The sequence below is a fragment of the Macaca fascicularis genome, chromosome 12 (genome assembly GCF_037993035.2).
Source record: "Macaca fascicularis isolate 582-1 chromosome 12, T2T-MFA8v1.1".
In the NCBI taxonomy this organism is placed as follows: Eukaryota; Metazoa; Chordata; class Mammalia; order Primates; family Cercopithecidae; genus Macaca; species Macaca fascicularis.
In genome coordinates this window covers 92,196,220-92,221,442 of record NC_088386.1, presented here as the reverse complement: position 1 = coordinate 92,221,442, position 25,223 = coordinate 92,196,220, and the positions used below count along the sequence as shown (strand labels likewise).

Genomic DNA, 25,223 nt, shown 5'->3' with positions numbered 1-25,223 from the left:
ATATGTGTGCCTTTGTGAAAGTGTGAAACTTGTCTTTTCTGGAGTAGTGTTCTATAGTTTGTCATTTAGAAGAAGAATATTTTAGTGTAATTAGTAGAGCCCTCCATGTGTTTGTCTTATAAATATATGATTTTCTTTTTACTGTTTCTCCTGTTCCCTCAAGGGTTCATTTCTTCTGTTGCCTAGAGAGAGCTTTTTTTCTCTCTCTTCCCAACAGATGGCTGTATATTCCAAGAGGTTATCTTTAAAATGACACACACATTATCTACAAAGAAAGAAAGATCAGTTATTGACTTTTATCTTTGGAGTTATTAAAATAAAAGGCCTAATCTGGATGGGGACATTATTGATGGTGTGAAAATCTGGAGTTTGCTAATCTGTTTGGTCATCAGAAGATTCCTGCGGGGATTGTTTATATAGCGTGGGAGACAGATGGCATCCCTAGCTGACTAGAGAAGCCAGTCATAAAGGGTCATTGTATTCTTCAGAAATTATCCACTTCACTATTAGAGGTGGGGTAGGGTGGGGTGGAGGGTGGCAAAGACATAATTTTGATCTCTTAAAGGAGACACTATAACATTGTCGTCCAGCAGTCTAACCAGCTTTAATTTTTCTTTTTGTTGAATATTCAAAAAGTCCCAATTGAGCTATTTGTTTTGATTATTTCATTGGCACGTTTTGGCTTCAATGTGGTTGTGTGAAGCAGTTTATTAGCAAAAATGTCTTTGAACTTAAAAATAATCATGCTGTTTCTGGGGGAAAATCAGTTGCACCTTTCTTAGCTCTTGTATATAAATGGCCCCTTGGACTCAAACCGTCTCTTGTCTGACTTTAGGCTGCATTAGTTTGAATCCAGTTTCCTTCACCATCTCCATGACAGGTGGTTTCTTAATTCCCAGCATTTGGCGGCAGACTCTGAGGTCTGGGCAGTACTGTACTTCCATGATGATTTCCCAGCCTAAGACATTCGCTTCACCATCGCCTCTATCACTGTATTGGGCAACATTTGGCAATGAATCTTTATGAATGACTGTAGTGTCGGTAAAGAAATGAAAATCATTCTGAACATTTGAGATAAACCAGCTGGAGCTTTTCTGCCCCTACCACTGTTGTGGATTATCTATGTGCTGTAGATTGCAACCAGATCACAAAACTGGTTTTCCCTCGTTACAAATGCGAAGGAAAATATTCCGGTAAATTAACATTTGCCAGCCACAGGACTAAATTTAGTGAAGAATATGGGCAATGTTTGACCCCTCTGAAAAGGAGGCAAGAAATAAAAGTAAGCACTGGTTCTGTTTCACTTGGGCAATGTGATCTTGGGAGAAAAGCCTATTTTCTTACTCTTTTAAAAGGCTTTTGCAACACTGATTTCAGCCAAAGGTGAAGAAATCAAGGTTGTTACCTATAGTTGAGGGCAGATGCTTTGGCGTTTTCTCCTAGATCAAGGTGTTTGCAGGAGAGGTGGCTTTTGGGATCTTCCCAGTTTTAATATGTGCCTACACATCAATGAAATGATCTTGCATTCAAAATGCTTGTTAAATCTATATGGTTGGTATCTGTGTAACCTCTAACCAGGTGCCACGTGGCTTTCTCTGTTGTAAAGTGTTCCTTTAAGAGAAACCAGAGGCTCCTCACCTGGGGCTTGCTGTGGGCCTGGCCTGGATCCACATTCTTGTGCATTGCTGACTGCTTTCTTGGGGAAAAACTGGAACCAGTTTTGCTTGGTGTGTTGGATAGGGAATGGCAGCGTTGGGTGAAAACCTTTCCAGCTCTGTTATCAAAAGCCAGGCCTGGCCTGAAAGAGGGAGGACTGAGTTTGAAGTTTGATTGATTTAACAGAGGCAGAGGTTGCTTCATTACACACAGGATGCCTTTTGTATCAGGATATGAATGAGAGATTAGAAAGGTGACCAGATGCCCTGCTTTGCTTGTGACAGTGCCAGTTTATTCCTGTTGATTTATCTTAATTATCAAAAGCACCCCCTTTCACGTGCAAAAAGGCCCTGGTTTGGGTGATAAGTTAATTATCTGGTCACCCTAGGTATTAAGGAATCCTGAATTTTTTTCATCACCCCTCTTCCGACACCAGATTTTGAGTCTTGCTTTATTTCAGTCTTTTATTTATTAAATGTAAAGATAGAAAATCAGAAAAAAATTAAACCTGAAAAATACATAAGAAAAAATGAAAAAGGAGGAAGAAAGATAGGAGAATGGGATAATTGCTTGCCATCTATTTATACACATAGTGAATAAAATAGTTTTATTCTTAAATTATTAAGTGTCTGCCATGGCTGTAAGCCCATATTATTATTGTCTTCAAGCACCATACAAATGAGCACCTGTCCATATATCTAGAGCTGACTCTAATTGGGGCAAATCCTGTGATTTGGGAGAACAGTTTCTACAAAACCTGTTTGCAGACCTGATGGTTACCATGGCTCTTAGAGATAGGAATGCAAGTTTCAAGATCTAGTGTCTGGTCCAGATCTTGGATATTTACTGAGATTCCAGAACACAAGTGTTGTTGTGAAGACTTGACTCCTCATTCTCTTAGTTTCCAAGCTCTCTGGGACATAAGCATAATAGGAGGGCTTTTGTTTTCTGTACTCTCTTGTGTCTCCAGCGTTTGGTTGGGATCTCAGCTTTTCATACAGAGAAGTTGCAGAGAGGGAGAACTGGTGTGTCTGTTCACCACATGAAAATTCTCATGGGGGTTTGACATGATGCAGGTGACCTGGCAAGGGTTTGGGTTCTTTACCAAAGTTAGATATATGAAGTTTGTGGCATTTGCTTCTGCAGTAGTTGCTATGCTCCTTTACCAAAGAATTGTGTGTTTGTAACACAGCTCACTTGCTATGTTGGCCAGTGGATGTTACAATTAATTATGGCTGTCACCTTTCCCAAACTCACTCCACTTAAGTCCTCAAAAGCTTGGTCAGCATGTCTAAATAAGAAGAAATTTATTTTTTTATTTTTATTTTTTATTTTTTTTGAGACAAGGTCTCACTCTGTTGCCCAGACTGGAGTGCAGTGGCGTAATCTTGGCTCACCACATCCTCTGCCTCCTGGGTTCAGGCGATTCTTGTGCCTCAGCCTCTCAAGTAGCTGGGATTACAGGCATGCACCACTACCACTGACAAATTTTTGTGTTTTTAGTAGAGACGGGATTTCACCATGTTGGCCAGGCTGGTCTTGGACTCCTGACCTCACATGATTCACCCTCCTCAGCCTCCCAAAGTATTGGGATTACAGGCATGAGCCACCGTGACCAGCTTATGTATCTTTTTTATAAGTAGGATGACTATATAATTAAAAAAAATCCAGACAAGGATACTTTTGAGAGTAAAATATGGCACTAACTGGAAAGGGCATTAGATCAATAAGCATAAACTGAGACTGTGCCAGGAACACTGGGATTTATGGCTATTCTAACTATGACTGAAGTCATAAGCTTTTATATGTAATATATCCATATGATAGAGAAATGTCCTTAGCTTCTTCTAGGCTTGTTCAACATATATGTTTACATGTGTGTATGCAATGTATGTATAGATAAACATTGATAATGTATCTATAGATATGTGCATTGTAGGTTTGAAATAAACTACTTAAGAAGTCCTAGTAATTGGACATTTATGGCCTTATCTCTTTCATTGGTTGACTTCTTAACTAAACTCTTTGAATCTAGCCTCTCCAAATTTTAAATCATCTCCTGATCTTGTCTATTTTGATACCATTCTGTTGATATAATTCTTTTGCTTAAAAACCTTTGATGGCTTGTCATTTTCTTTTTAATTCTCAAAGTAAGATCCATAGGCAGTTTGGTGGTTAGAAGGGAAAAGCAGTGAAAAAATTTAATTCATTCATCCATTCATTTATTTGTTCATTCAGCTAATATGTATTGAGCTCCGTCTGTGGGTTAGTCTCTGATCTAGGTGCTGGGAATATATCAATGAATAAAACAAAGATCCCTGACCTTGTGGAGTTTTCATTCTATTGGGGGCAGGCAGGTGGGAGGTGGGAGACAGATAATAAACCAAGTAACTAAATTATATATGATGCTAGAAGGAGATGAGTGCTTTGGAAGAAAGAGAAAGTAGGACAGGGTAAGTGTGGTTGAGTAGGCTTTATGGAGAAGGCTTCATGGAGAAAGAGACCTTAAGCAAAGAGTTAAAAGGAGGTAAGAGAAGTTACTTAATACAGATACCTGAGGGATAGAGTTGCAAGATGGCCAGTGCAAAGGCCCTGAGAAAAGAATATGGATATGTTCAGAGATTTGCAAGATCAGCATGATGGGGTGGATTGACGAGGGGGAGTCAGAAATGAGACCAGAAGGGTGGTGTGGGTGTTGCAAAGCATGCAGGGCCTTGAGATAGGCCATTTAATTATGATTTCAGCACACATCCCCTTATGTTCTTAAAACTTACTATCATATTTAAGCTTGTATTTGTGCTGCAAAGACTGCACTGGTGAGTGCGTATAGCTTACATTTTGTTAATGGTCCACTTCATGTTTGTTAATATAATTTTTATATCATTTACTTATTTTTTATTGTTAAAAGATTGTTTTTTGTTTTTGCTATTCTTTTTTTTTTTTTTTTTTTACTGTACTTTAAGTTCTAGGGTACATGTGCACAACGTGCAGGTTTGTTACATATGTATACATATGCCATGTTGGTGTGCTGCACCCATTAACTCGTCATTTACATTAGGTATATCTCCTAATGCTATCCCTCCACTCTCCCCCCTCCCCACAATAGGCCCCGGTGTGTGATGTTCCCCTTCGTTTTTGCTGTTCTTAAATTGTATTCCCATTTCACAAAATGAGATAAGTGGTTCAAAAGTAGTTCATTAAAGTGTAAAAATAGTGATGAAAATAGTACGGTAAATGCTACATTTCAGAATATAATAAACATAATTAGAGAACTGAATCCCACTGCAAATAAAATGGGAATACGTATGTGTAGAGACGAGGGAATCTGTGAGAGTGACAATTTCAGAACAGTAGCTGAAATTGAAAAGTGCAAATGGAAATATGACAATAACTCTCTCAAAACTGTTTTTTTATTGGACTTGCTATCCCCATTAGGACCAAATGAATCCGTAATCATTGCCTGTTATGAAACTTTGTCCAATAGTGGCATGAAGCCATGGATGTTTTTGTGTCATTTTCGAACAAAGCACAGTGGCTTCTCTGTTATACTATTGAAGTTTTCTAGGACAAGCACACAATAATGCTTTCCTTTATAAAATTAATGTATTATATGGCTAAAGGTAGGTAAGAGACTATAATTCTATTAGCATCATTCAAGGATCCTTGTAGCAAAATAAGTATGAGTCGTATTATTGAAGAGACATTTGGAAAATCAACTGGAAAGTTAAAGACAAACATCCTTAGAAAGAAACCAGAAGTTATTGACAAAACTCCTTTGTCAAATGACATGGTTGGCTGTGGCATAATATTAGTGGAGTGGAGTGTGGAAGAGTGATTACTATCAAGTGCATGCTAGCAGATATTTCACTTTATGGTTGGATGAAACCATCGATGTCATGCAGAGAATGAATCAGCTTTTGGCATTTGTTCAGAGATGAGTGCTCGGTGATGCTTTTGTTCATTTATCACTGAAAACTCGTGTTATAGGAAGAGGTTTTTTTTTGTTTTTGGTTAACCATTATTCATGAGATTGGAAAAGTTGCTCGGGACAGAACTGACAGGGTACTGGGCTCAGGTACAGATAAGGTGATGGCTTCGTGAAGAAAGGAAGTTGTACTTAGAAAGCAGCCAATCCACATGCTACCCACTTCATGAAGATGTAGTGCCTTCTGATCTTGAGGAAACACAAAAAGAAACAGTGGAAACTATGGATTCAGCCAAACTGTGGCCCCTGCATCAATGAGTTTGCTCTGCAAAGTGATGGGCAGTGAGGGTAAGACTGCTTCCCCAAGCTGACATATGCTAACTGCATAGTGGAAAGGTGCTTGTGTAATATTTTATCTGTGGAGTCAGATGTCTGTGGAGTGAGAAAAACATTTCCTTATGACGCTGATTAGAAATGATTTCTGTTATATCAAGTGGTATACCTAAGTCATATGCTTAGTCTGTGGTGAACCATGGCAAGGACAGAGAGGAAAGGGAGACTTATTAACAAATAAAACAATATGCCACAATCTTAGACTATGAAATTTTTTATTAGAGAGTTGGAAGTTCACATTGACTGTAAATTAAGGAAGCGATGTCTTCAGTAATAGACAGCCATTTATATAATAAGGATAGTATCTCTCAGTGACCTGCTAGAAGAATAAGAGCTCAAAGTAATAGAACTTAGACCCAGCAAGTTTTGATGAGGAGTGGACACAAGTGTGTGTATCTGGTATTTGAGAGCATGTAGAGAACCATGGCGGGAGGGACCCAGACTTTTAGGATTTTGTACCAAGATATTGGGTGGCAGGGAGTACAGGCCGAAGGAGGTAGAGAAAACTGTCAGATTTCTTTGACAGTTGGATATGACCTTTCTTATATTTTTGCCTTAGGCTTCACTTCATTTCATCCAAGTGGACTTCATACTCAAAGGTTTTCAGGACATAATCTATATTGCCGTTGGCCTAATGTAGAAAAAATGAATGATTTCTTATGGTCTTATAGTGGTCTTGGATTCTTTCCGTATAGGCCCCTACCCCTTCCTCCCTCCAGTTTTTCCTCCCTTCTTCTCTTTCTCCTTCTCCTCCTTTGTTCTCTCCTTCTTTAAGCCATTGAGTTGGCATCTGTAAGCTAGATGAGCTAGAAGAGCTCATCTTCTGTATCACTGTTATCTAGGTAGATATATGTGCTATTCAGGGAACAAGGGAAAGGAGCCCCTAGGGAAGGGAAGTTCTGTACCTTGCTCAACTAACTCATCCTGATGTCTGATATCCAGCTATAGCATGCATTTAAATGTAAACTCCCATTTTTCAATAAAGACTCATTTCTTTTTTTCCCTCTTTGGACTTTTAGTAAAGATGGAGTCATTGTCTTTTGTTTAATAAGTCGTCTATTGTGATGGCTATTATTTAATACTAGGACAAAAGTCATTCATGCATTATTCATTGAACCTTATATGCCAGGCTCTATGCTAAGTAATGGGTATAAAAGAGGTTAGTAATCAGACATGGCTCTGTCCAGATAAGACAGAATCTAATGGAAAACAGGCCACACAGATATGAATAAATAAATAAGTAGATAATTGCAAAGCAAATATGGCAAAATTATTAATGTTTGTTAAATCTGGGTGTTGGTATGTATGGTATACCGCAGTAACATACTTAGCCCACAGTGAATCATGGCAAGGACAAAGAAGGAAGGAAAAATTATTAACAAGTAAAACAATATGCCACAATCTTAGACTATGAATTTTTTTTTATTAGAAGTTAGAAGTCTACATTGACCTTAAATTAAGGAAGTAATATTTGGTATATGGGCTACTGTTATGTTAACTTCTTAACAATATGAACTTCTACATGTATATTTTAAATATTTCATAAGCAACAAATGAAAAAACCTAGTTGGAAGTACATTAAGTGCTTTGTCAAGGTGGGCTTTGGCAGATAATATTGTGTAACTGAGACTTCCTTTAGATGGAGTGCTCAGGGAAAACCTGAAGTGTAATTCATCACTTGCCTATATAAGAGGGATGGGGATAATTTGGAAAGGGTTCAGGGAAGAGTCACAAAGACGATTGATGACAGAGTTGAAAATAGCCCTATGAGAACAGTCTTAGGGAACTGGGGATGCTGAGCAGAAATGGAATGCTTAACCTAATGCAGTGATTTAGTGTTTTGTTTTTTTTTTTTTTTGTAAATTTATAGGGACTTTTACACATCTACCTTCTCTTCACTTGTCTCCCATGATCAACAGCAGGCAAGACAAGTGATTCAATTTAGAATTATGGGTTAGAAGAGAATCAGAGTTTTGTTCTGCACTTGAGGAAAAATTGGAAAGGATCTGAGAGGTAAACTAGTTCAGCCTTTCATAAAGAAATATCTCTTCAGTGTTTTTAACAGGTGGTCATCAGGTTTTTAGGAGATAGTTTCCATGCTTCCTCCATCAAGAATAGGGTGATGGTGAGTGGGACACTCTAGTTTACTTTAATTAGACAGGTCTTCTTCCTGTCCCATAAATACCCTAGACTCATCTCTACCTCAGTACTTTTACCACAGGAAGCAACTCCCACCTGGAATGCCCACCACTTCTACTTACTCTTTCAGGCCCCAGGTCTCCATTGCCCTCTGTATGCAATTTAAAAACAGTGGTTTTTGTCATTTTCCCCACCTCATTCTTCTGAAGAATATGCCATTCCTGGAATTCAATGTAATTTCCCTCGTCAGTGATTGACAGTAAGAATAAGGGTAGGGTAAGTATCTTATAGGAAGAGTTGGGAGGAATTGTGTTTAGCTTTCTACCCAGATGCTGATATGCTACCCTCTTGGGAATCACTCATTTGTAGCAATTAAAATCTTAATCATCTGCTGTTCTAGGTGGTGCACTAGTTATTGTTTTCCGTTAGTCTTCTTGCCAACTAGATTTTAAGCACTCTAAATATTTGGAAACTTGGCAGATGTCCATGTGTAATGCCCAGTATTGATCACATAGTGAATATTCAATAACCAATGCCTAATGGCTAAAGGAACGATCTATTTCTTCTTCATGGACCATTATGAAGGGTTGTTATTTATATAGATCAGATATTACTTGACACAGGATGCTAAAAAATTAACATTTTGGACTTTTAAAGTGTCAGAAAGTCAAGTCTTGTAGGCCTAATTCATTCAGATAACTCTCATCTCAGACACTTTCTTCGTAAGTCTTCTAACTCCTTGCTATTCAAAGTGTGGTCCACACAATCCAGGCAGCATCAGGATCACCAGAGAACTTGTTGGAAATGCAGAATCTCAGGCTCCACACCAGACTTATTGAATGTGAATTTGCATTTTTTTCTTTTTTTTTTTTTGAGACAGAGTCTCTCTCTGTTGCCCAGGCTGGAGTGCAGTGGCACCATCTCTGCTCACTGCAAGCTCTGCCTCCTGGGTTCACGCCATTCTCCTGCCTCAGCCTCCTGAGTAGCTGGGACTACAGGTGCCCACCACCATGCCTGGCTAATTTTTTTTTTTTTTTTTGCATTTTTAGTAGAGACGGGGTTTCACTGTGTTAGCCAGGATGGTCTCGATCTGACCTCGTGATCTGCCTGCCTCAGCCTCCCAAAGTGCTAGGATTACAGGTATGAGCCACCACGCCCAGCCTCAATCTGCATTTTTAAAAGATCCTCACATATGTTGGATGCACAGTAAAGTTTGAAAAACATCATTTTAGATAATCAGAACTCAGAAATTTAGGAGTATTTATCTTCAAAGAGAAGTAAGTGTGGAAATGAATGAGTCTATGGATGAGATCCTCAGTGCCTTCTGCCATGTGGTCTGGAATTTTGCTACTTCATATAGGAGCTTGCCAGGCCAGAAGATGCTCGCAGGAGTTCCCTGGGGTAGTTCAGGTATGTAGGTGATATTTAGGATTGGTGATTACAGGAAGAGGAAGCAGTTGTTGGCATGAGAAACTAGGAGAGGTTGTCGTAGGTCGAGGAGCATGGCAATGCAACCCTAAACCAAGAGATCGCTTTATGATTGGACACAACTTCTAACTCCCTGGACATGGACTTGTCTCAAACTCCAACATCTCCAGAGCCAACAGATCACAAATGAAACGAGCTGGATGTGTTGTACATGGTAGCCTTGTGGAGTGGTGAGGATCATGGAGAGACATACTTCATCAGAAGGAAAGGCGATGTCCCCACTTGGCTCACCTTATTGTTGCCACATGGGAATTTGGACCCACCATGGCCAAATCTTCAGATTTTTCATATGAAGCTAAACTTAATTACATGTAAGTTTTTATGTAAAACATCTCTTGGGTGTAATTTGTTGGTAAGTAATTATACTGTTTTTAGAACAGCTCATGCCAAACGAAATTCATGTGCTGTTGTGCTGTCTGTGTCTGGTTTGCAGTACCTGTTCTGGATCAACTGAATGTATGAGGTGGTTTTGATACCCGGCTTCTTCATTGCAGGGCACCAGGCACAGGCATTATGGATCTTTACGTAGAAAATGAAATAAAAAGATGTAAAGGAATGGAGCTGCATATGCTTTGATGGCCTGATTTAAAAATCTGTGATAATCTCAAGAACCTCAATGGTGTTTGAAGAAAGGGTTAGGTGCCTAAAGGAATAAAATCTAGGTTTTGTAAAAGCAGTAGGCAGGGGTTGAGGCAAGGGTAAGGAAATACAGAAACAGAAAGTACTTGGCATCCTCAAGCTAGGATCACACACTGCAACAAAGCAGTCAGGGCGAGGATGCTGGACCACAGCTGGGACCTTCTTGTGCTGGAAGAGAAGTGTGACTGTAGCTAGAATTTGAGTTAGTTTGTCTTCAGCATCTGGTTATTGAATTTGGTGGCTACTGATACTGAGTTTTGCTGAGTTTTCAATTGAAGTTTGTCGTGGCAAAATGACATATTTTGAGAGTGAAAACCAGGTGAAGAAACCAAAATTCTTCCTAAGGATTTGCTACTTATTGTATTTGTTAAAGACTAAATTTCTCCAGGGTGAGGATAGTTTATTATTATTATTACTATTATTATTTTTTGAGATGGAGTCTCGCTGTGTCGCCCAGGCTGGAGTGCAGTGGCGTGATCTCGACTTACTGCAAGCTCCGCCTCCCAGGTTCACGCCATTCTCCTGCCTCAGGCTCCTGAGTAGCTGGGACTACAGGCTCCCGCCACCACTCCTGGCGAATTTTTTGTATTTTTAGTAGAGATGGGGTTTCATCATGTTAGTCCAATCTCCTGACCTCGTGATTCACCCGCCTTGTCCTCCCAAAGTGCTGGGATTACAGGCATGAGCCACCGCGCCCGGCCATGGTTTATTATTTGTCTTTGCATCCCTAGCATCTATCACAGTCCAAATCAATGAATGTTTCTTGACTTGAACTGATTATAAGACAAAATAAAGTTTTATTTTCTATCTTGGAAGTCTTTCTATAGGTGTTCATTTTCCTGACTAAATTTAAAAAAACAACTTTATTGAGATACAATTCACATACCATAAAATTCACAATGTTAAGGTGTGTAATTCAGTACTTATTATTTTTATCTTTTATTTATTTATTTTTTTGAGATAGGGTCTCCCTCTGTCACCCAGGCTGGAGTTTAATGGCACGATCTCAGCTCACTGCAACGTCTGCCTCCCGGGTTCAAGTGATTCTCGTGCCTCAGCCTCCCGAGTAGCTGGGACCACAGGCATGTGGCACCATGCCCAGCTATTTTTGTATTTTTAGTAGAGATGAGGTTTTACCATGTTGGCCAGGCTGGTCTTGAACTCCTGACCTCAAGTGATTCTCCCTTCTTGGCTTCCCAAAGTGCTGGAATTACAGGTGTGAGCCATCGTGCCCGGTCAATTCGGTACTTTTTAGTACATTCACAACAGTATGCAACCATCACCACTATCTAATTCCTGAACTTTTTCATCACCTCCAAATAGAAATTATATACCCATTTGTAGTCACTTCCCATTTTTCCTGCTCCCAAACTCATCAACCACTACTCTAGATTTGCCTATTCTGGACATTTTGTATGAATGAAATAATATAATATGAAGTCTTCTGTGACTGGCATCTTTCATTTAGCATAATATTTTTAAGGTTTATGCATGTGTAGCATGTGTCAGTACTTCATTCCTTTAAATGACCAAATATTTCACTGTATGAATTTTGTTTATTTTGTTTATCCATCCATCAGTTGATGGACAATGGGATGATGTCACTTTTCAGCTGTCATGAGTAATGCCGCTATGAACATTTATGTAACAGTTTTTGTGTGGATGTATGTTTTTAGTTCTTTTGCATATATACCTAGGAGTAAAATTGTGGGCCATATGGTAATTCTGTGTTTTGAGGACCTGATTAACAGAAAGTAGGTGCAACATTTTATATTGTAATGAATGATGTATGAGAGCTCTAGTTTCTCCACCTCTTTCCCACTTATTTTATTTTATTTTGTTTGCCATTGTAGTGTGTGTGAAGTTGTATTTCATTAAGGTTTTAGTTTGCATTTCCATAACGACTAATGATGTTGAACATTTTTTCATGTGCTTATTGGTTATGTATTTATCTTCTTTGAGGAATTGTCTATTCAAATTCTTTGCTAATTTAAAAAATAGACTTGTCTTTTTATTGTTGAGTTTTAAGACTTCTTTGTATTATAGATACTAGACCCTTAAGAGATATATGCCTTGCAAATATTTTCTCCTGTTTTGTAGATTGTCTTTTCACTTTATTGATAGTGTCTTTTGAAGCAGAAAAGTTTATAAATTTAATGAAATCCAACTTACCTTTTTAAAAATGGTTCCTTGTGCTTTTGGTGTTATAACTGTCATTGTTGGTCTTTAGTTGTTTTATCCATTAGGAAAAGTGGGGTATTGATGTCTCTGATTATTGCTGTCCATTTCTCCCTTTAGCTTTGTCAGTTTTTGCCCATGTATTTTGCTGCCTTGTTGTTAAGTGCATATATGTTTGTAATCATTATGTTTTCCTTTTCAATTGATCCTTTTGTCATTACAGAATATCCTTCTTTGTCTTCAGTAACAATTTTTGTCTTAAAGTCTATTTTGTCTGATACTAATATTATCACTCCAACTCTTTTTTTGGTTGCTGTTATCATAGTGTATTGGTTTGCTAGGGCTGTGATAGAAAGTACCACACTCTGGGTGACTTATACAACAGAAATTTATTTTCTTGCAGTTCTGGAGACTGGAAGTATAAGATCAAGGTGTTTTGGCAGGTTTGGTTTCTTCTGAGGCTTCTCTCCTTGGCTTCAGGTGGTCACCTTGCTATGCTCTCATACAGGCTTTCCTCTGTGCATGTATCCCTGGTGTCTGTCTGTGTGTCAAAATTTCCTCTTCTTATAAGGACACCTGTTAGATTAGATTAAGGTCTATACTAATGGCCTCATTTTAACTTAATTACTTCTTAGAGGTCCTATCTCCAAATTTAGTTACATTTTGAACTACTTGGGGTTAGGACTTCAATCAACATATGAAGTTTTTTATAGGGGGACAATTCATCGTATAACACATGGTATGTATATTTTTCTATTTAAAATTTTTATTCTACTTTTATCTCTGAATATACAGTATCTCTTGTAGACATCATATAGTTGGATCACTTAAAAAGCGTTTTCTGCCAGTCTCTGCCGTTTGACTGGATTGTTTAATTTACTTCCATATAATGTAATTACTGATAATCAAGTAGCATTTGTGTCTGTCTCTTTCCTATTTGTTTTCTATGTGTCTTCTACATGTCTTGTAGAAGAGTTCCTGAGTTCCATTACTGTCTTATCTTGTGTTAAATATATATTTTCTAGTGTACCATGTTAATTCTCTTGTTGCTAATTTTTTGGAGGAGGAGATTTTCATAGGTCTTTACTCCGTAATTCCTGATGATACTGTTATGGTATTTTTTGAGTTATTTTCTTAGTAGTTGCTCTGGGGATTACAATTAAATTTCTTAACTTAAAACAACCTAGTTCAGATTAATCAACTTAAATTCAGAAGTATGCAAAACTTCACGCCAATTCTTCACTTTGCTCTTATTGTAATACAAATTACATCTTTATACATTATAAGCCCATCACTACACACTTAAAATAATTGCTTTATGCCATTGTCATTTAAATTAGATAAAAAGAAAGGGTTATAAATAAAAATATATTTATCCTTTCTGTGTAGATAGCTTTACCAATACTCTATTTCTGTGTGGATTTGAGTTAATGTTTAGTGTTGTTTTTATTTCAGCCTCAAGGACTCCTTTTAGTATTTCTTGTAGGATGTGGTGGTGACAGATTCTCTGAAATTTTGCTTATTTGAGAATGTCTTAATTTTGCCTTCATTTTTTTAAGGATAGTTTTTCTGGATATAGAAGTCTTGGTTGATCTTTGCTTTCAGCACTTTGAATTGTTATACTACTGCCTTTTGGCATCCTTGATTTCTAATGAGAAATCAACTGTTAATTTTATTCAGGTTCCCTGTACATGATGGAATATTTTTTCTTGCTGCTTTTGTTTCTTTCTTTGTGTTTTGAAATTTTGACTATGGTGTATCTTGGTATGAATCTTTTTTAGTTTATCCTGTTTGGAGTTTGTTTGAGCCTCCTGGATACATAGATTAATGGTTTTCATCAAATTCAAGAAGTGTATGGCCACTAATCTTAAAAATATTCTTTCCATTTCTTTCCTCTTTTCCTGGAACTCCCAGTGTGCATATGTTGCTTTGCTTGCTGGTGTTTCACAGGTTTCTGAAGCTCTGTTAATTTTTCTTTGTTCTTTTTCTTTCTGTTCCTAAGACAGCATAACCTCAGTTGATATATCTTCAAGTACACTGATTCTTTTTTGTGCCTGTTCAAATCTACTATTGAACCCCTCTAGTGAGTTATTCATTTCAATTACTGTATTTTTCCACTCCACATTTTCTTTCTGGTCCTTTAAAATTTTTTTCTTTATACTGATATTCTTTGGTGAAGCATCATTTTAATACTGTACTTTAATTCTTTAGACATGATTTCCTTTAGTAATTTGAACCTATTACATAGCCTATGTAAAGTCTTGGTCTAATATGTCCAACACCTAGGAGTTTTTGATTGCCTACTTTATTTCCTGTGAGTGGGCCATGCTTTACTGTTTATTTGTGTGTCTTGTAAGTCTGTTAAAAAGTGGACATTTCAAATAAGATAATGTGACATAGATTTTCCTCCCTCCCCAGGGTGTGGTATTGTTGCTCTTTGTTGTTGTTTGTTTATTGACTTCAGAATGAATTCTGTAGTCTGTATTCTTTGTCATATGTGGCTACTGGAGTCTCTGTCTGGTTATGTTAGTGGTCAGCTGATGGTTGAAAGAGATTTCCTTAATTGTCTTGGACTAGTAAATCTCAGTCTTTGCTGAGAGCTCTGTGTGCATGTTGGGAGCATACCTTCAACAATCAGCAAGACAGTTGACAAATCTCTTTAGCCTTCACTTACTGCTTGCACACATCTTCAAAATGAGCCAGAGATTAGGGCCTTCTTAGGTATGTTTTGGGTTTGAGTACATATGTGTGGCATTATAGATCTTAAGGAATATGTCAGAGCTTTGCAAAGACCCCTATGAACATGTCATTCCCCAGATCTTCCTTTTTAAATTTTTTCTTTTTGCCAGTCTTTCCCCCAACATTGGGTCCAATAAATCCCTTTTCTTTGTTAATATTGAAGCCTTAAATAGATGACTAACATTATTATATGTAGTAAAATTTAATAAATGACTTTTTAATAAAATGACTAATTTGCAAAAGTAAAAATAAAGGTATAGTGAAAAACAACATAATTAGAAGTTATAATATAAAAACTGAAGCACAGCACACCTAATTTGTTCCTCATATTTTTCTGGTTTTGAAGGCCTATATATTCCAATTGGGCAACATTCTGTGAATGCAACCAGCTTCTCCACATGTGGTGCATATGAACCTGGAACATATCCATCTTGTAAATACTGATTCTGAGATCGGATATGTCCCTAATAAGTTCTAGCCTATCATTATCTCTTTTCCTTCTTCTTACACTTGCCTTGACAAAATCCATTACTTGCCTCATTTTGAAACATTTGATGTATCATAAGTTTGTTGAAGAGTCTTCAGCCATTTTCCTTCCTGTATAAGTGGGAAACATTTTTAGTCTGAGATGCTTGAAAACTGGATTGATTGATGAATCCAATGGTTTATTTTTATTTCTACATCAATTTCCTTTTTTTCTAATAAGCCTTTTTTCAGCTTTATTGGGGTATAACTGACAAATAGAAATTGTATATTTATAATGTGTATAATTTGGTGTTTTGATATATGTATACATTGTGAAATGATCGCCACAGTGCTTGTTAATGTTTGTTATCTCACACGGTAATCATTTTTTTTTGTGGTGAGAATACTTAAGATCTATCATCTTAGCAAATTTGAAGTATAGAATTAGTGTTGATAACTATAGATACCATGCAGTATGTTAGGTTTCTTGAACCTATTCTTCTTGCATAACTGAAACTTTGTATGTTTGATGAATAAATCCCCATTTCCCCCACTTTCCTGATTCCTGGCAACCACTATTCTACTCTGTGCGTCTGAGTTGGACTGTTTTCGATTCCACATATAAGTGAGATCATGCAGTATTTGTCTTTCTGTTCTATTTCACTTAGCATAATGTCTTCCAGGTTAATTCATGTTGCCACAAATGGCAGGATTTCCTTCTTTTTTAAGACTGAATAATATTTCATTGTACATACATATACAGTCATGCATCACTTAATGATGGGGGTAATTTCTATGAAATGTGTCATTAGGCAATTTAGTCATTGTGTGAACATCAAAGTGTGTATGTACACAAACTTAGATGTATAGCCTACTACACACTTAGGCTATATGGTATATATGGTATAGTTTATTGCTCTTGGGGTACAAACCTGTACAGCAGGTTTGTACTGAATACTGTAGACAATTATAACACAATGGTATTTGTCTATCTGAACTTATATAAACATTGAAAAGGTATGTTAAAAATATAGTGTTATAATCTTATGCGACCACCGTTAGTATAGTTTAGATATTTGTTCCCTCCAAATCTCATGTTGAAATATGATCCCCAGTGTTGGAGATAGTGGGAGATTTGGGTCCCACTCATTTATGTGGGTGTGGATCCCTCATAAACGGCTTGGTGCCCTCCCGTTGGTGATGAGTGAGTTATTGCTCTGTTAGTTCATGCAAGAGGTGGTTGTTTAAAAGAGCTTAGCAGCTCTCTTGCTTCCTCTCGCCATGTGACACACCTGCTCCTGCTTAGCCTCCTGCCATGAGTAAAAGTTTCCTGAGGCCTCACCAGAAGCCAAGCAGATATTGGTGCTATTTGTACAGCCTGCAGAACCATGAGCTAAATAAACTTCTTTTCTTTATAAATTACCCAGTCTCATGTATTCCTTTATAGCAATGCAAAATGGACTAATACAGCTGTCATCTATGCAGCCCATTGTCTACGGTAAATGTAATTATGTGGCTCATGACTGTGTATATATATCTATATACATACACCATATTTTCTTCATTCATGTATTGATGGACATTTGACTGTTTCCATACCTTGAGTATTATGAATAGTGCTGCTTTGAACATGGGAGTGCAGATGTCTTTTTGAGATACTAATTTCATTTCCTTGGGTTATATACCCAGAAATGCGATTGTTAGATCATATGGTAATTCTATTTTTAATTTTTTACATTCTCACTAACAGTATACCAGAGTTCCATTTTCTCCAAATTCTTGCCAATACTTGTTGTCTTTCGTCTTTCTGATGATAGCTTTTCTAAAAAGTGTGAGGTGGTATCTCATTATGGTTTTGATTTGTATTTCTCTGGTGATTAGTGATGTTGAACATTTTTTCATATATATGTTGACCAACTGTATGTTTTTTTTTGGGACAAGGTCTTGCTCTGTTACCCAGGCTGGAGTATAGTGGTGTGATCATAGCTCACTGTAAGCTTGAACTCCTGGGCTCAAGCAATCCTTCCACCTCAGCATGTGGATATTTAGTTTTCTCAACATCATTTATTGAAATGACTGTCCTTTCCCTGTGGTGTGTTCTTGGCATTCTTGTCAAAGATCAGATGACTGTAAATGAGTAGATTAATTTCTTGGCTTTTTATTCTGTTCTGTTAGGCTATATGTCTGTTTTTATGCTGGTACCATACTGTTTTGATTATTGTAGCTTTGTAATATGTTTTAAAATTAGGAAATGTGATGCCTTCAGTGTTGCTCTTTTTGCTCAAGATTGCTTTAGCTATTTGTAGTGTTCTATGGTTCTGTATAATTTTTACGATATTTAAAAATTTCTGTAAAGAATGCCATTGGAATTTTGAAAGGAATTGCATTGAATCTGTAGATCATTTTGTATAGAGTGGACATTTTAACGTTATTAATTCTTCCAATCCATGAACACAGATGTCTTTTTATTTATCTGTATCTTTAATTTTCTTCATCGATATTTTAGAATTTTTGATATACAAGTCTTTCACCTCTCTGGTTAAGTTTATTCCTAAGTATTTTATTCTTTATTTTTTTTCTTGAGACAGAGTCTTGCTCTCTCACCCACACTGGAGTGCAGTGGTGCGATCTCTGCTCACTGCAACCTCTGCCTCCTGAGTTCAGGTGATTCTCCTGCCTAAGCCTCCTGAGTAGCTGGGATTACAGGTGCACACCACCACGCCCAGCTAATTTTTGTATTTTTAGTGGACATAGCATTTCACCATGTTGGCCAGGCTGGTTTTAACTCCTGACCTCAAGTGATCTGCCCACCTCAGCCTCCCAAAGTGCTGGGATTACAGACGTGAGCCACCATGCTCGGCCAAGTATTTTACTCTATTTGTTGCTATGTAAATGGGGTTATTCTCTTTATTTCCTTTTTGGCTAGTGTGTTGGTTGTGTATAGAAACACCAGTGATTTTATAATGTTGATTTTGTATCCTGGAACTTTTTTTTTGAAATGGGGATCCCACTATGTTGCCCAGGCTGGTCTGGAACTCCTGGGCTCAGGCAGTCCTCTTGCTTCAGTCTCCTCTTGCTTCAGCTAGACTACCCTGTCTAGCTGTTTATTATTTCTCACAGTTTGTTGTTGTTGTTGTTGAGTCTTTAGGATTTTCTTTGTATATGATTATGTTACCTGCAAACAGAGATCATTTTACTTCTTCATTTATGAGTTGGATGCCTTTTATTTCTTTTTCTTGTCGAACTGCTCTGTTTCACCAGCCTCTTGTTTACCATAGCTGGTATTGCTGCTGAGGCATCTGCAGTGTTCGGCAATTGCAGCTGATTGCTTTCAACACATGCTGTGGAGATACCGCTTTTCCCATTGAGTGGGCTCTGAGTCAGGTCCTATTAAGACAAGTCCTGAGAATGGGGCTTTTCCAGCTAACTGCCAGGTCATATAGTGATAATTTTCTGGGTTAGGGCCTTTTTGGGGAGCTCCAGACCTGTTTGCTCCCTTGTCCACGCACTCTGCCAGAGTGCTGTTTTCCATAGTTACCATGGCTACAAGGATCTGGGTTTTCAAGGGTCCTGTGATGCTGGGGAGAAAGTGATGGAAACAGGGCAAAAAATTAAAAAAAATAAAGCTTGCTATTCTTACTGAGACTCAGACATTTTTCTTGAGTAAATAATCCTCATAATGTTGTAAGCCTATTTTTGATTTCCAGAGTTGTGAAAAAGTTGATTTTGACATTATTTTGGTCAGCATTCTTATTGCTTTTATGGAGAAACACATTTCTGGAGGTCTTTATTTGATCATTCTGAAAGTGTTTTCCCCTCTTACTGAATTATAAAACTGCCTGCCACTCTCCTCATGTTTTATTTGATTGTTTTCTTTTTTAGATCTTGAAACATGGTTTGTATTATCGCCTTTCTCATCTTTGTCATCTGTTTTTTCACCCCTTCCCTCCCACAGGTACATACTTAAAAAAAAAAGTCCATGTGTAGATTTTAAAAGATTTTTAATTGTGTTAAAATACAAATCTTAGTCAGCTCTGACTGCTATAATGGAATACCATAAACTGGGTTGCTTAAACAGCAGATATTTACTTCTCACAGTTCTGGAGGTTGGACAACCAAGATCAGAGCGCCAGCAGGGTTGGGTTTTTGGTGAGGGCCCTCTTTCTGGCTTATAGACAGCTGTCTTGTGGCTGTGTAGACACATGGCAAAAAGGGAGCTAGCTAACTCTGTGGCCACTTCTTATAAGGATACTAATCCCAGTCATGAAGGCTCTACCCTCATGACCTAATTACCTCCCAAAGTCCCCACCTCCAAATACCATCACATTGGGAGTAGGGTTTCAACATGAATTTGGAGGGGGCAGGCACAAACATTTAGTCAATTGTAACATATACCATAAAATTTGCTATCTTAACTATTTTTAAATGTACAATTCAGTAATGTTAAGTATATTCACACTGTTGTGCAACCAATCTCTAGAACTCTTTCATCTTGTAAAACTGAAACTCTGGGGCATGGTGGCTCATGGCTGTAATCCCAGCACTTTGTGAGGCTGAGGTGAGTAGATCGCCTGAGCCCATGAGTTTGAGACAAACCTGGGCAATACAGTATGACTTCGTCTGTACAAAAATTTAAAAAATTAACTGAGCGTGGTGGCACATGCATATCATCCCAGCTACTTGAGAGGCTGAGTGGGAAGATCGCTTGAGTCCAAGAGCTAGAGGTTACAGTGAGCTGAGGTCATGCCACTGCACTTTAACTTACGCAACACAGTGAAACCCTGTCTCAAAAAACACAAAACAAAAACTTCTGAAACCCTGTACCCATTAAACAAAACTCGCTGTGTCCTTCTTCCATCAGTCCTTGGCAGTCACTACTCTACTTTTTGTCTCTGAATTTCTGAATCTGATTGCTCTTGCTCCCTCATATAAGTGGACTCATACAGTATTTGTCATTTTGTGCCTGGCATTTTTCACTTAATGTAATGCCCTCTAGATTCTTCCATGTTGTAGCATGTGTCAGAATTTCCTTCCTTTGTAAGACTGAAATAATATTTTATTGTATGCATATACCACATTTTTTATTCATTCATTCCTCGATGGATTCTTGGTTTACTTTTACCTTTTAGCTATTGTGATTAATGCTGCTATGAACATAGGTGTACAAACATCTCTTTGTGAGCTTGCTTTCAATTTTTTTGGGTGTATGGTTGGTTTGTTTTTGTTTCGTATAGAAGCATCTACAGAAATACCCAACTTGATAATTGATACTTTTTTTTTTTTTTTTTTGAGACAAAATCTCACCCTGTTGCCCAAGCTGGAGTGCAGTAGCAAGTAGCATGAGCTCAGCTCACTGCAACCTCCGCTTCCCATGCCTCTCGTGCCTCAGCCTCCTGAGTAGCTGGGATTACGGGTAACTGCCAGCACACCCGGCTAATTTTTGTATTTTTAGTAGAGGTGGGGTTTCACCATGTTGGCCAGGCTGGTCTCAAACTCCTGACCTCAAATGATCCACCTGCCTTGGCCTCCCAAAGTGCTGGGATTACAGGCATGAGCCACCGTGCCCGGCCTCAACTTGATGCTTTTTTAATAGGCCAGTAAACTTAATGATTTGCTCACATTTTGCTATTTTTGATACATTCTTCAGTAGACATGACTAAGTATTGTTTGCTGTTTATTCCCAAACATTAGACATTACCTCACTTGTTCTCTTGTGTTTAAAGTGATAAAGTTTAAACAATTTTAAGTGACACAAAGCCATGTCAGGGATTAGGAAATGAGTACATTACAAAATTAAATGTAATCTGACTTCTGATTCCTAGTTGAATCCTTAAACTGCTGTGCTATGTTATTATTTTTGTCTAAAAGAAGAGTATAAGGGTAAACAGTACTGTAGTTCTTTTGAATAAGCAATTAACAACATTTCATAGTCTAAGTTTCATTGATAAATTACTAGGTTATTGGGGAAATATATTTAGAGAAAGAAAGTTACAGTTTTAGTCATTGAGATAGACGTGAGTGGCCATATGTTCTTTGTACATCAGGGAAACAAACTCAAATACCTGTGCTGCACAAGCAGGTAACATAAGTCTGTGAAGCAAACGGGGTGAAGAGTCTGGCAAGCTGGACTTCACAAGCACTTTCTAAAGGGACAGCTTCTACTGGCTGTTGCTGGTTATTGTCCCCTGATGCTAGCTAGATATGACTATTTTTTAAGAAAAATCAGAAATAATAATTTTTATGTGAAATCTTTTTAGTTTGAAAAGTGAGCAAATTATTTATTTCTGTTTTTTGTATTACACTTTAAGTTCTAGGGTACATGTGCACAATGTGCAGGTTTGTTACATAGGTATACACGTGCTATGTTGGTTTGCTGCACCCATTAACTTGTCATTTACATTAGGTATTTCTCCTAATGCGATCCCTCCCCCTCCCCCACCCCATGCCCGGCCCTGGGGTGTGATTTTCCCCGCCCTGTATCCCAAGTGTTCTCCTTGTTCAGTTCCCACCTAGGAGTGAGAACATGCAGTGTTTGGTTTTCTGTCCTTGTGATAATTGAGCAAATAATTTAAACACTTTAATAAAATACTGTGCTGGCCAACCAGATAAGTTTGCAAGCTTGATTTATGACTCTGAGGTCAATAAATTTGTGAATTCAGAGGGTAGCTGGTTTGATAGACACAATATAAATGATATGTTCATTATAATCTGAGAGAATTGACTAAAATGATTATGATAATTACATTTCTCGTGTTGCAAAGTACCGTTAAGGATCATCTAGTGTATCCATTTTATCTTACAGTTGAGAAAACAGGACCTTACAAAGTTTAATGACTTTCTATGTTTGCAGTCGTATCTAGTGAGACTTTTAGAACCATACAAAGCAAGCTAAAGGGTAACAGTGCCAGCGCCGCCTTCTGAAAATACATTTGGATATCTCTTGTGTCTTTTATTTTCAGAAACAAGGTGTTGCTGTGTTGTCCAGTCTAGAGTATAGTGGCTGTTCGCAGGTGTGTGATCATAGCACATTATAGCCTTAAACCCCTGGGTTCAGGCATTCTCCTACCTCAGCTTACCAAGTAGCTGGGAGTGCAGGCACGTGCCACCCTGCCTGGTTCTTGTGTCCATATTAGTAATAACTTGGGTTTACACAGAACTTTTCCATGTGTCTTCACATAGATAGGTGTTATTCTCATTTGACCAAAGAAGAAACTGAGTCCTAAAGAAGTTTTGTAACTTGCTTAAGTTCACACAGCTCATTTATGAGAGATGGTGTGTTCATTATAATTTATCCTACAGCCTGGTACATCTTTGGGCATGATAATTACACTGGGACAACAGGCACAAATCGGGGGTCCTGGGAAGTCTCAGATATAGAGGCACCCTAGTGATAGAACTGATGTTAGGATCTAGTGCCCTTATTTGTAAACTTTCCCTGTCTTAGCAGGAAGATAAATAATATGACAAAATTAAGTTTTCTCAGGGGAAAAATATATGTGTACAGAATAGAGAAGCATAAAAAAGTATCATATGGAAAAAGTAGACAGAAGTCATTTTCTTCTTTATGGTATTTATTTATCAAGGAGAAGTTGATTCTTGAGACACAAAGCCTATGTTATGTTATGTTATGTTATGTTATATGTTATTTTAGACACAGTGTCTCACTCCGTAACCCAGGCTGGAGTGTGGTGGCACAATCATAGCTCATTATAACCTTGAACTCCTGGGCTCAAGTGAGCCTCCTGCCTCAGCCTCCTGAGTAGCCAAGATTACAGATGTGTACCACCATGCCTACCTATTTCTTTTTCAAAGTTTTTGGAGAGCTGTGTTGCCCAGGCTGGTCTTGAACTCCTGGCCTCAAGTGATTCTCCTGCCTGGCCTCCCAAAGTGCTGAGATTTCAGGCATGAGCCACCTTGCCCAGCCAGAGCCGATCTTATAATAAAGCTGTGAACATCTCGTGTAATTTAGTGAATACTGCACTGAAAGTAAAAATTAGGATGGTTGTATGGGTATTCACAATTAACGTACACAGCTGAAAGCACACTGGACCTGAAGGATGTTTGAAGCATTGAAGTAAAATTAATTGTGGGTGCTGGGGATGCTACAGCGACCGGGTTATCAATTTCTCTGTTTCCTGATGAGGCTCGAGAGTAGCTGGTAGGGGACCCTGGAGTATCTATACTTGTTGATGGCTTAGTGGGCGTAGTGCTCTTCAAGAAGTTAGTAAGTATTGGTTTTTTACCTTTGTGATTGTGTGCCTGACTAGGATCTGTGGCTTGCTGCACTACCCAGCATTGCAAGAGTATCACACTGTATATTGCTAGGCCAGGACAAGATCAGAGTTCAGAATCTGAAGTACAGTTTCAACTGAATGCATGTTGCTTTCACACCATCGTAAAGCTGAAAAATTGTAAGTCAAACCATGGTTAAGTCCAGATGCTTCTGGACTTATGATGGGGTTATGTCCTGATAAACCCATGATAAAATTGAAAAATCATAAGTAAGCTCACCTATCATAAGTAAGGGGCTGTCTTTGTTTCCTAGTTTTTGGCTTAGTGCTTTGTTAGGCTTTTTATTTTCTCCCATGTATTTTACTCATACATCAGGTCTCCATTTTGTAGTAGATAAGAGTGGGTGAAACCAAGTACTGTTTGAGTTTTTAAGTTGGCTGCACTGACTGAGATGCTTCTAGGAAGTAAGTTTTCATATAATGGGAATACAAAAGTAACTACCATAACATAGAGGATTTTAATTTAGATATATATTTGAGTGTCCTAATGACTTTTTTCCCAAATTTTTAAAAAGAAACAGACACACAGCTTTATCTTATGAGGTTCTAATGGATCCTTGAAAAAATTTGGAAACAAAAATTTAATAAAGAGAGAACAAATGTAGCAAAATATACAAACCTTCAATTAGAACAATTCAATATTTCTAGGAAATATGTTTGAAATATTATATTTATTAATTACTTTAGATATGTGTAAGGCTAAAGTAAAATGAAAGATTTACTGGATAACTGTGATTAAAATCTTTACTGGATAACATGATTAAAATATTTTCTTTCAAGCTTTAAGATAAAATATTCCATTTCTTAATTTCCAAAATGTGAGAAGACTTTATTTAGTGCTTTCAGCTTAATTCCCGTTAAGGAGGAATGAGATTAATCTAGAAACAGATTTATCAAGACATCCTACTACTGACATTTTTATTGTAGAAGGTAAAGAAGACTATGACTTTTGCCAAAGAACATAATTAGTTCCAGGATTTCTTTGTGATAATGGCCCATATCAGTGTTAGATAATTAATTCTGGTTGAACATCTGGAATCAGAGAAATATCTAATTCCTGCACTTTCCATCATCTACTTTCCCTAGAGCAATAGGCTGTATAGGCATGTGGTTCCTCCTACCTTCAAGGGAGTCTCAGGTGACAGGTTTGCCAGGCATTTTACTGTGACAAACAAGGGTCACCAGTTTATGACCTTTTTCAGTTAGCAGCATCTGCTTTCTTGTTTTGAGGGACCCAACTGCCAAACCAACACTTCATATTTTATATTTATGTAACATCAGCACACCACTTCTGGCACCCGTTTCTGTAA

The 25,223-nt window shown here is 37.8% G+C and overlaps 1 protein-coding gene across 5 annotated transcripts in view; it reads left to right on the top strand.

Annotated features, from left to right (window-relative positions):
• The window catches only part of HECW2 (HECT, C2 and WW domain containing E3 ubiquitin protein ligase 2), a 388,630-nt gene that overhangs the window by 1,686 nt on the left and 361,721 nt on the right, over nucleotides 1-25,223 (top strand). The window lies entirely within an intron of this gene.